Genomic DNA, 10,968 nt, shown 5'->3' with positions numbered 1-10,968 from the left:
CCCCCCCCCCAATTGAGAGGCAGCTTGCTGCTAATTAGCTTGGGCATGGTTTTGCATATTGTATTTTTTTAATTTCTTCATGAGTTGCACCAAAGGAAGGTGTAATTGTGGAATTGGAGGGGGTCGCTTCTAGACAGACTTGAGACACAAAGTGTTGGAAGCGCTGATTGCTGTCTTTCTTTTAGAGCCAAATGTCAAACAAAACTGAACAACAGCCCATTTGTGCTTCATAATATGATTTGAAAAATTTTATAAGAAATAAGTTATATTTAAGTGTCATCTATAAGTGCATTTAGAAAAGTAAATGTAAATCTTGAAACAATTTTAGAGAATCAATCAACTTAGATTTCCTGCCTGGTAGGATGGTGTTTGACTTTTAAGGCTGTGGCAAATCTTTCCTTAAAAGTCATTTTTTCTGTTGGACGTTGAAAGTTTTGCAAAAGCAGAAAAAAAAAAACACTTTTAGGTGATTGGGCCTCCGGCTGAGTTTAGGAAAAACACATTCCATATGTATTGAGACTTATCACTGAGAAAACTCTGAGCTGCTCCAGATTGCAGACTTTAGACACTGAATCCCGTTGAAGCTTCGCTTTGCATCTTTGCGTGCGTTTCTATGTRTGCCTTTGTTTGCCGCATGCATATACTGTACTTTGCGATCACATTTGTTAACATGGCATTTATGTTTGCTGACACATAAATCCATACATACATTAAATGAAGTGTCGTCTGTGGAACATTTAGTTTGGAAGCCGTTTTTCCAGTCATCCTCACATCCTGCTGCAAGCAAGCAACAGATGGTAAGACCGGGCGCTGTGGTCCATTTAGTACCACTGTGTTTGCTAGGAAGTAATTGTGGTTTAACCTGGAGAGAAGCTGAACATTACAGTCATGCAGGCAAACAAATTACAGTCACCTCACTGGTCGGCACATGACTCTATGTGTCTCACGTTCCAGATGGAGTTCGGAAGGAAATCTATTGCTCGAGATGTTGTTTAGACATGATGGACGTGTGTGCACGTTCGCTTCCTTCTACCTGTTTATCTCCTCAACATCTGCTTGTCTCTTTCTTCATTTATCAACCTGTCTGTTGTGGTGGGGTGGCAGATGTTTTTGGGATGCGAGTCTTAAGATGTAAAAAGAGAGACAATTAAAAAAGGGAGGAAAACTCAAATGAACTAAAGAGTCTGCACATTTTTGCCACAAATAGATTTATACTGGATACCAAACACGGCCTGCAGGGATGTAAATACATACAAAAGATTAGTATGGTTTCAGTGAAAGCATTTGTTAGCGTAAGCATTATCAAAAGATCTTTCACGCTGATCTCTCCTCAAATGAAGTCACTTATCTGCTTTGGGTCTTGCTTCCAATGAAGCGTTTGTGAATGAAGTGTTCGTTCGCTGTCAGCCGTCGCTTGCCGTGCCAAGCGCGGCATCAGTAAATCCCCTGCAATCTTTGTTTTGGCTAGTGCGAGGCAGAACGTGATTACCCAGAGTGCTTTGGGAAGTTAATGTTCATGGTCTGCACAGCAGGATTCAAGGATGGATGACGGAGGAAGCGCCTCGGGGCGAGCGTCTCTTCCCTGCCATCTCACTTTCACTGCTTCTGACAACACGTTTACCCCAACAGATGGCTCCAGTGCTCACACAGAGACGCCGCGAAGCTGCGAGGAGCTGCGCGGGCTGCTAAAACAGAACAACAGAAAGCACGAGTTAATGGAGAGTCGAACAGTAAAAGCTCAAAGATGGCAAATATGTGTGAAACTGTGTGAAAGCAAATATGGATTTGTTTGTAATGTCTTGTTTATTAGGTTGTTTATTTCACAGAAAACCTTTGCTTTAGTCAAATTTTATTGTCAATTATAGCTGATAGATAGACAGAGAAATTTTTTCAGGAAATAAGACAAGTCAGAAATATTTTTGTAGAAGAAATGTTAAAGTTATTAATTGTTGCTTTCAAAATTTACCCCAACTCAAGTAATTTTATAATGAGATTTTTGTAAATCTCTATGATTTCCCTGAGATAAAAAATGATTTAAGACAACAATCTGCATTAACTCATCAATCCTGTCAACATTAAACTTAATTTATCCAATTTCAAGTCATYAAAGAGCCACAATACTTGTTTATAATGTTTTTTTACACAAACCCACATTCAAAGATTTGAGCAATCATTTTAAACTCCTGATCTCTAAAGTTATTTACATTTTTCATTTTTAAAACACCAGACTTTGACACTGCTGGAGCTTTTATTTTTTGTTTGTTTGTTTTACATGAAAATATATAATTTTGATATAAGAACTGCAGTCAAATCGGAACAGTAAGTCAAATTCTCTTGTTTTCGTTGTTCACTGAAGACATCAGAGTTTAAGATCAAAAGATGAGCATGAGACAAGACTTCAGAATGTCAGCTTGTATTTCCTGATATTTGCGTGTAGATGTGTTAAACAGCTTCGGATATATCACCGGTTGTATTACACCACAGGATTTTTTGGTGAGTAAATGTATTGGAACAAAATGTCTTAATAACATTTAATATTTGCCGGCATAACCCTTGCAATGACTGCCTCAAGCCTGTGACCCATCAACAACAAACTGTTGCATTCTTCACTTGTGATGTTGTTCCAGGCTTTTACCACAGCTTCTTTCATTTCTCAGTCTCCTCTTCAGGAGGTAAATTCCTCTGTTGGGTTCTGGTCAGGTGATTGACTTGGCCAGTCTAAAACTTCCAACTTTTTCCCCCTGATGAAGTCCTTTGTTTTGTTAGCAGTGTGCTTTGGGTCACTTTCCTGCTGCATGATAAAATTTCTTCGATTAGTTTGGATACATTCTCTGTAAATTGGCAAACAAAATGTTTCTGTACACTTCAGAATTCCTTTTGCTGCCACCATCATCAGTTACATCATCAATAAATATTAATGAGCCTGTTCCAGAAGCAGCCATGACATTACCTGCACCATGCTTCAAAGATGAGCTTGTGTGCTTCTGATCATCAGCAGTTCCTTTCTTTCTCCACACTTTGACCTTTCCATCACTTTGGTAGAGATTAATCTTGGTCTCATCARTCCATAGGATTGTCTTCCAGAACTTTWGCGGCTCATCACTGTACCTCTTTGCAAATTTCAATCTGGYCTTAAGATTCTYATTACTAATGAGTGGTTTGCATCTTTGTGTRTGGCCTCTATWTTTCTGCTCTCTTCAAACAATGGGTTGTGATGCCCTTCATCCCTGAACTGCAGAGGTTGGTGATGTCACTGACGTTTTGTTATTTTCTTCAAAGCTCTCACAATATGTCTGTCATCAACTACTGTTGTTTTCTTTGGCCGACCTGTTGGACGTCTTTTGTTCAGTACACCAGTAGTTTATTTCTTATTCAGGACATTCCAAATTGTTGTGCTATGCCCAATGTTCCAATRTTTGTCCAATGGCTCTGATTGATTTTCCCTTTTTTCTCAGCTTTTCACTTATAGACAATTCTCTGGTTTTCATGATGGTTTACCCTCTTATTTATCCTCTACAAGAAAAATCTACTTTATATGTTTAACCCCAGGACAAACAGTAGACTAGTCATGCAGAGCTACTGTATTTAATATTTGAACAATCAACCTTAAAAGCAGCACCTGGTCAATAAGAAACACCTGTCAGTCTTGTGCTCCAATAGTTTGCACTTGAAAAATGGGTGGGTTCAGACAAAGGGTGGTATGTTCTGAGTTGTTTAACACATCTACATGTAAATACCAGGAAATAAAACAATCTGAACTTGCTCTTCTTTTGATCTTAAACCTAAATATCTTTAGTGAACAACAAAAACAAGAATKTRACTTGCTGTTCCACTACTTTTGGAGGGGGGTGTATGTTAAATGTGGACTTTGGCTCATAAGATGAAATGTAAAGCYTTGTTTTGGTTCATTTGCAAGAAAAAGAAAAAAATTCATAAATACTAAGAACATGAACAACAGTTCATGGTTTTAGGTACCAAATTAAAATGAGCCGAGTGGTCATGCATGGATTAAAGCTGGTCTTTTGTGCTGACTCCACATCGCATGCTCATTGCCGGTGCATAAATTAACTGAAGTTCCTGCATTTCCTGCCTTTTTTATACATTTTATGAAGCCAGTTTTGTTAAACAAAGACCCATCTTCTTTTCATTTTTGAGCTGAAATTCTCAGTAGCGAAATAAAATTTGCAACAATTGTTTGTTATGTGTGAGAGCATGTGAGTCTTTGTGAAAGAAAGGAAAAATGTCAGGCAAGGTGACCGTTTTTTCTCTTGTATGGCTGATTGAACATTACACCATTGGTGTGTGTGTGTGTGTGTGTGTGTGTGTGTGTGTGTGTGTGGCTAAATGAATGGCCGCAGTGGTGTGTGAGGTGAATGTCACACCCATCAAAGTGCACAGGTAATGATGTGCTGGCACTGCTACAAGCCAAAAACCTGGATGTTCACTTACCTTCTCTCTCTCTCTCTCTCTCTCTCGCTCTCTCGCTCTCTCGCTCTCTCTCTCTCGCTATCTCTCACACACACACACACACACTGCATCCCTTAGGCTGCCTTTCACACTAACGTGTCATCCTTTCACAGGGCGCAGTGGAGCATGTTGGTGTGACTCGACTCTCAGGCTCTACTGACGGAGGAAATGGCTGCAGAGAGAAGAGCAGCGAGCTCGGTGCTGCTGGTGGTGTTAAAGGTTAAAGGTCACGCTCACAGAGGCATTGACAGGGTAATAATTGACAATTGACATTTATATTTAGACGAAAACTTTCACCGTAACTCTCAGTTTTGGCTGCTGCACTTTTTCATTTTTGGTAAATATTACAAAAAGTCCTTATGAAGCAATAAGAATTACGTTGTAATCTTGTGTCACTTTTAATATTCAGATGTTTTGTGATGAAATCTCATATTGTCATGATTCTTATTTCCTTTGAAAATGTAACTGTGTTTACTGCTGCCTACCATGGCCAGGATTCCCTTAAAAATAGATTTTGATTGTTTCCTGGTAAAATACAAATTTTTATAGGAAGGAAATTCTTATTGAGACTATAACAAGGAACTTATCTCTTAAAACATAGCAACAGGACAAATGGTTTTTCTTAAAAGTGATTTTAAAAACTTTTATATAATGAAAGGTGAGCAATCATGCCTGTGTGTGTTTGTCTGTTAGCAAATTATCTCATGAAGCGGTGGATGGATTTTAATGATACACTTTAAAAATAACCACCGATCTACAACGAATATAATTTTGTAGTCAATCCATTTCAAAAGTGTCGACACAGCTAATCAATCTTAGCAAACACAAAATGGCTATAATGCAGTGTTGTTGTAGTCCCATCATATAATCTGAGTGCAGACTATGAAACATTTTGGATAAAAACTTTTGCATGGAAGGCAACAGGAAATAGGATTCTAATAAAGGAGTGCTAGTTTAATTTATTCTGTATGTTTTTTTTAGTTGTGCAGAAACTCGTATCATGAAGCAGTGAGAATAATTTGCACCAAAAGGACTGAGAAACATAGGAGTGACTATTTTTTCCCAAATAAGAAAGTCGATGTGCTGCACTGTATTAATGTGAAACCACTGACAACTGACCTAAAGAGAAAATGGCAGAGTCAAAGAAAAAAAAAAGAACAATTAATCTTGTGTTTTTGACAAAAGCTCCCAGCGGTTCGAAGGCATATGAAGAAAAGGAGAGCTGTGTACTGCGGCGAGTGGACATTCACGGCGAACTGACTGGATTCAGCTGGCAACAATTATTCTCAGGTGCCCTCTCACTGCGCTCAGCCATCGCAGAAGGGTCAGTGGCAGCTGTAATTATTATACCCTGGCCCTTTGTTCTCGCTGCAATTTCGGATCATTATTGTTGCTTTCTGTGGAGGAATTGCTCACACCTCAATCGTTACGTCCACATTGGGGGGTCACATTACTTTGCATGTTATTTTGCATGCGATTAAAGACTTAGAAGACACATTGGCAGAAAGGGATACTTCAAACTGTTTTACGCAGGGGGTTAGTGTCTTATTTGTGCATCTCGGTTTATTTCAAGTTATTTATTTATCTGCTTTTTATGCACACAAGTCGACAAAGACTTGTGGTCATTTTAGTGCCAAATAGAGAGACCGGTTATAGAAATACAAAGTACAGTGGTTAAAATCAAGTTCTGATTAGACTTTTTAGTCCTGCTTGTAATCTGACTAAATGAGCCTTTGAGTTGGTTAACCGGCCTAAAAACATTGCCCATTAAGGTAAACAAGATTGTACTTTCTCTGATCTCCCCCATGACTCTGCCCCCTAACCAAATTAAGAGYGACATTTGCATAAGCAAGATGGATGAGATCAGAGGCAAACACTTTCTGGAAAATAAGAGCACCGTTCGACAGAGTGGGGATCTCAGCTGAGACGTCGCAGCCCATTTTAMAGGCCATGTTTCATTTAATTTTTTCTCCCCATGCAAAGAATTTCTGAAATAACCTTTAAGTGTTCGGAGCCCATGGATAAAAAAGCTCTGAGTGATAAAATAACGGAATATGACTAAAAATGAAAGTCTGTAAAAGAAAGTGCTTTGTGTTGTAAGTGATTGTTCATAATCAGACCAGAGACRTTTGAAGCACTTTTGTTCTCCTGGAAATTACTTTCCTGTTGTATTTAAATAATTATTGAATAAGTTTGGCAGAGAACATCGGTTCTCTCAGCTGAGATTCGCAGTTGTTTCCAGTGCATCTGTGGGCCCAAACAGTTTGTCTGCCAGGCAGAAACAAAAAAATAAAAATAAAAATAAAAAAAATTAATATCCAAAAACTTTTCTTGACCTGAGCTCATAATAGATGCTCTGACGTGAAAGGAGCCCTGCCGTCTGGCAAACCACGATGTGAAATTATCTCTGAAATTATGTTTATGTTCCTTCTAATGAGAACCATTTAGTTCAAAAGTCAGCATCTAGCATATCATCATTTGTACATCTGGACCTGGGATGGGCAACTTAAATGATGAAAGGGGTCTCAGTTTTTTATTGACACTACCAGAGGGCCACATACTGCTGCACATTTACCTAAATGTAATAAAACAGTTTGAAGCTGTTTAAAAATGTATATATATGAAGAAATTTATAGTTATTAGAGGTGATGTTAAATGCACAACACTATATTTTTAGGTTTTCCTTTTTGTAATGTTGACAATGTTTAATCTAATATGTTTTGATTGATATAGATTAGTTACATGTTCGAATTATATAACAACACATAATCAACCGTTTTGATGACATTAGCTGAGAATTTTGTCTGAATGCCTGTGATTCAGCCGTAGGTCAGTAGAGGGCGAACGCAGGCATTGAAGAACATGTATAAATTGATGAACTTCCTGGTTTTTCGCCAGTGTTGGCTTCCTGTCAGCTCAAGTGACAATAAACCTCACTCAGATCCAGAATTCTGGTGTTGTATGGTTTGATTCCTTCTACAAACCATTTTATTTAACGATGGTGTTTTTAATATTGACTTCAGTTTATTGAACACGAATTTTCTTACATATATGTGCTTATTAAACCAACAAAAGGGCAGCAACTTAACACATCTCAAGCACAAATGCATGTATAACAGTAGTATTCTTAATGAATATGAATACAAAACATATGAAGTGAGCTAAAGTGCAATGGCACAAGATGCCTTGAGTGCAGACTCCTGTGTGGTTCTGGTTCTGGTAAAAGTTGCTTTTGTTTATGTACTTACTTCTTCACTATACTTCAAATATTTAGCTTTGTGGAACRTGTTCCAGTGGCGACTTGTATTAAAATCCTTCATGGCAGACAGTGTCTCTAAAGGCCCTGTCACACTATGACATTTTCAACCCATTCTCACTCCCATGTCGTCACATATTGACGCTTTTCCAAGGTTCCCTCTACGTCCGATTTTGACGCGCCGGGTACCCCCGTCACGTCAGTTACTGACGAGATGGGGCGAAATCTGTTGTCATATTTTCAGAAAGTGTAGAAAATGCGCAAAAACTACCGTTTCGAAGCCTGAAATTACCTTTGTTCACTTTAGACATCCTGTCCCTGACCCTAGTACGTAAAATTAACCATTTTTAGAAAATGTAGGAAATTCACCTCAACATGTTCCAAAGCCTGAAATTACCTAATATTCACCATGGACATCCTACCCCTGATCCCAGTACCTAAACTTAACCATTAATCCTGATCCCTCATGTTAACCTCAGACCCCCGACCCAAAGACCCCTGGTGGCGCAACCCGGAAAAGCCGCGGGCGTCAAGGACTGACGCGAGGGGGTCACCTGATGCGTCAAAATAAGACGCAGAGGGAACTTTGGAAAAGCGTCAATATGTGACGAGTCGGGAGTGAGAATGTGTAGACATTTTACACAACTTATGCCAACTTGTGAAACACTAAAGATGTCTAAACAAAAGATGGAATTAAATAAAAACGTACTAGAAGCCTCTTTTGAACCCATATACACTGTAATGCTAACAATTAGATCGAWTACAACCGACATGAGTAAAATAATAAAATGTTCACAAGTCGACGTAAGTTCACTAAACTGTCACACTATGACAGGGCCTTAAGCAGACTAAACACTTGGGTTTGCTTTGAAATTCTGTGAACAGATCTACTTCCACCAAAAAAAAAAGATTTTACTTATAATGTATTTAATTATTTGTTTAGAATCTAACACAGATTATAAGAGCTGCTTTGATTGCTTTTTTCAAAGTAAAAAAAGAGAAGTTATTGTGTTTATGTGGGGTGTGTGAGCTCATTGGCTAGCTGGACATAAGTGACCTGCGGTTCACATTCTGCCCGTGGGCCACCAGTTGCTCATCCTTGATCCAGACACAAGTCTTACTGTACATAGAGGGTTGGGCTTTTTGCAAATGGTTCAATGCTTGAACAATGATATATATTTTTTATTTAATTTGAGAAATACTTAAGCGTACTCAGTATTTTTTTTATTATAGCATTAAAAAAAGAAGAAGAAAAAAAGATTTTTAATATGACCTGAAACAATAGCTTTGATACTTTAAAATGCGGTTGTGGAAAGGTTATGAGCATATCTACTCTGGTCAGTTTGCTGCTCTTCTSCCTTTTCTTACCTCTCACTATAGTATTTCTGTGAACCGAGATGCCCGGCTTACAGTGCGGTTTGTTTGTGTACTAAAAACAGCGGCACAATTTATTGCAATCAGACACTGTGTATAGGCCAGGGCACCTGGGGAGCTCTGTGTGTGCTCCCACCCTGCGGCGAAATTGCTGTCAACACTTTCTTCCACCTTTCAGCAATGCAGCCTTGGTCTGGCCACAGTGTACCAATCCCCCGCTGGGAAGAACACCACGTTACATTCACCACTCCACATTAACAATCTTTAGATCTCCAGTGAGAAAACCATGAGCGTTTTCCACCACATTGTGTCCGTCTTTTAATAGCGAGGCATCTTTCATTTCTGTGTTTATCTCTCATCCTTGGCTGAACTTGACTTCAAAAAACCAGCAGCCTGAAAAGAACATGTTGTAGTTTGCAAGCAAGCTAAGAAGTGTGCAGTGAATTTACACCCCAAATTTTACCGTTCGGTATGAAAGATGCTGTGTTATTGCTAGCAACTGTAATTTAAATCAGAACTTTCTGTGCAACTTGATGTGTATTCGGACCACTTTGATGTGCTGCCAAATTTGCCTCAACAATGTGTGTGATTCTGTGGCTTTGACGTGTGTGTGTGTGTGTAAAGTGTGACATTGATTCAGACCATTAGTGAGATAATGTAGACCGCCATTAAAGGAGACAGAGCTGGGTAGATAAAGAAGAAGCGGAGGAGCGAGATCTCCACTTTGCATAACACCCAGCCCTCTGTCTAGGGAGAAAGAGGAAATGTGGTCATGAATAATGCATCACATCTTAATTTATGGCCAAACTTTAAATAGTGCTGAAACACAGGAGGCATCCATATATGAAAATCCATCTTGTTGTATTTTGTGCTTAGGCTGTAATCTTTGAAGCCAATTTACAGCAACATAATTAAACAAGATGGAGTCATTGAAAAAGAAAACCATTTCACAAGTATGTTTCTTCCTTTGACAACCGTAAATGAGATATTTGCTGTTTGGTTGAATATTTAAAGGGATAGTTCAGCTTTTGTGAAGTAGAGTTCTGTGGAAAAGTTATGAACAAGCAATATGTTACCAGTTGTAGATCAGTTTGGAGAAATAGAGTTAAATTCTCCAAAAAAACACTCAAAGCAACTCTGATYGTAAAATTGCAAAGCTGCTAATACAAACACTTACATGAATTTTACATAGTTTTTACCTTTTATGTTGTGTAAACAGAGGCAGCAGCAACTAGCTGTAGCACTTGCAACATGTTTATCATAACGTTTCTGCCAGACAAAACAAACAGATATTGTAAATCTGACATTAGTGTACAGGTTTATAAAGAAGTGTCTGCGTGTTATTTTAAGTTGGCAGCAAATAGCATATTTAGTTTATTTTTATTGATTTTTATTGATACTGAAATGTTTTTTTATGATCAGTGTCCTGTCTATGAACTTCTGTGATTAATTTGTGGATTTTTAGAAACCATTTAATGTTTATTTAATTTAACACATGTTAAATACATAGACTTTTACATTTAAGGTTTGCAGAACTCCCTGTCAGTCAAATAGTTAGGCCAGGTCTATGATGTAATTACCGGGGGGTGTGGTTTGGTTCTGTAAAAAGCAGTTTTGTGAGTGAATTTGGGTCATTTGCTCAGACTCTATATAGCCAGAGGGATGATCTGAGTGAATGGTCCAGTGTTGTAAGGTTGTTTATTTTACATGTTTGCAAATGTTCAAGTCAGAGAACTGGATCAGTTTTCTGTGTTGGATCGAGGCTTTTAATTTTAACATTTAACAGCCATAGTTTATAGCCATATTAGTCATTAGCTCGTCAGTGTTGTCAGAATTAAACTCTAATTATCTAACCTTAGGTAACTTCATTA

General features: G+C 38.3%; 1 long non-coding RNA gene across 1 annotated transcript in view; it reads left to right on the top strand.

Moving 5' to 3' along the window:
- The window catches only part of LOC106515791 (uncharacterized), a 13,856-nt gene extending 7,951 nt beyond the window's left edge, over positions 1-5,905 (top strand). Inside the window, exons 2-3 of the long non-coding RNA XR_001310043.1 lie at positions 4,581-4,719; positions 5,653-5,905. This is a non-coding gene — a long non-coding RNA (uncharacterized LOC106515791). The remainder of the gene's footprint in view (positions 1-4,580; positions 4,720-5,652) is intronic.
- Positions 5,906-10,968: the final 5,063 nt, after the last annotated feature.

The sequence above is a fragment of the Austrofundulus limnaeus genome, unplaced genomic scaffold, assembly GCF_001266775.1.
Source record: "Austrofundulus limnaeus strain Quisiro unplaced genomic scaffold, Austrofundulus_limnaeus-1.0 Scaffold32, whole genome shotgun sequence".
Lineage (NCBI taxonomy): Eukaryota > Metazoa > Chordata > Actinopteri > Cyprinodontiformes > Rivulidae > Austrofundulus > Austrofundulus limnaeus.
This window is presented reverse-complemented; position numbering and strand designations above follow the sequence as displayed.